Here is a 1,582-nt window from a genome sequence, read left to right on the forward strand (position 1 = left end):
CCGGAGTCCCATCACACGGTGGCTGCTCGTGGCCGGGATAACACACTCGGGGATTGCCTCTGCCGTGTGGGAGCCGCCATCACCTCCTGCATCCGCACGAGTCCCCGGGCCGCAGTTTTGGGCAACGTTCTCTGCAGGTAAATCCTCATCAGCGACTTCTGCAGCAGCCCTTGCAAGACACTACCGGTCCCCAGCCTGCTGGGGCTCCCCAAAACCGTGCTGCGGGGTGCAGCGAGCCCTGTCCCTGTGCCCCAAATGTGGCTGTGCCGTGCATCCAGGCTCGCTCTCTGGATGGACAAGGCTGGTCCAGCCCACCAGCCGGGAGCCTCCCACAACGCCAGCCAGGGACCGTCCCGGTTTAGTTTTTTGTGGGTGACCCAGCCCGTGAGCCCCCCATGCCCCATACAGCGAGGGAGGGCCCTGGTGCCACCCCCAGAAAGCTCCAGCTGACACAGTCACCGGGCTGCTGACGCACAACGGGGACAGCAGCAAAGTCCTGCTGGAAGGTCCGGGTCTGTTCAGGGCACGGATTTTGGGGAAAAAAACCCTGCACCACCTCTAGCACAGGTCAGGGGTGAAACGCAGAGCAGAAGCCTGATCCTTTGTGCCTGGTCTTCGGGAGCATCCCCTGCCCGGGAGTGCAGGGCTTTACATAACCCCGCTCGCCTTCCTGCCAGCAATAACGTTACATAAATAGCACAACACTTGTTGGGTTTATGAGATTATTTTGTTACAGACTTTCTGGGAAAAATAAAATTAATGTGGCATGTTAATACCTAAGCCCAGCTTCTCTCCTTTCCGCCGTTAATTCCTTCAGGCTCCTCCCGATGAAGTGCGTTGGCACAAGGTGGGTGCCAGGGGCACAGGCACCCATGGGCAGGGACAGAAACAAGAGTGATGGAGGGGACGGGGCCAGAGGGATGGGGGGGGGACAGGGCTGCCCCTCTGAAGGTCCCCAGGCCCGGTCCCAGGGACCGGGAGGCCACCGAGGAGTCCCGGAGCCTCCCCGGGACGGCGTCGCAAGAGGGCACTGCAGGAGCCGCCGGCCCAGCCCGCTGCCAGCAGCTCCGCACCCCCGCGGAGACCGGGCCCGTGGAACCGCCCCCCCCCTCCAGCCCCGGCAATCGGGGGATGTGGCCCCCCCCACGCTGGGGTCCCCAGCCCACGCCTGGCCGCACCCCCGCAGCACCCCCAGCTCTCCCCCCTTCCCCGCAGCATCCCTCCCAGCTCAGCATCCGCCCCAGCTCAGCATCCCCCCCCCCAGCTCAGCATTCCCCCCCCCAGCTCAGCATTCCTCCCCCCCCCAGCTCAGCATTCCTCCCCCCCCCAGCTCAGCATCCTCGGTCTCTGCAGCACCCCCCAGCTCTCCCCCCCTTCCCCGCAGGCATCCCCCCCCAGCTCAGCATCCCCCAAGCTCAGCATCCCCCCAAGCTCTCCCCCCAGCTCTGCATCCCCCCCCTGCTCTGCATCCCCAGTCCCCGTAGCATCCCCCCCAGCTCTCCCCGCTTCCCCACAGCATCCCCCCCAGCTCAGCATCCCCCCCAGCTCAGCACCCCCCGGTCCCCGCAGCATCCCCCCCAGA

The sequence above is a fragment of the Gavia stellata genome, chromosome 29, assembly GCF_030936135.1.
Source record: "Gavia stellata isolate bGavSte3 chromosome 29, bGavSte3.hap2, whole genome shotgun sequence".
NCBI classification, from domain to species: domain Eukaryota; kingdom Metazoa; phylum Chordata; class Aves; order Gaviiformes; family Gaviidae; genus Gavia; species Gavia stellata.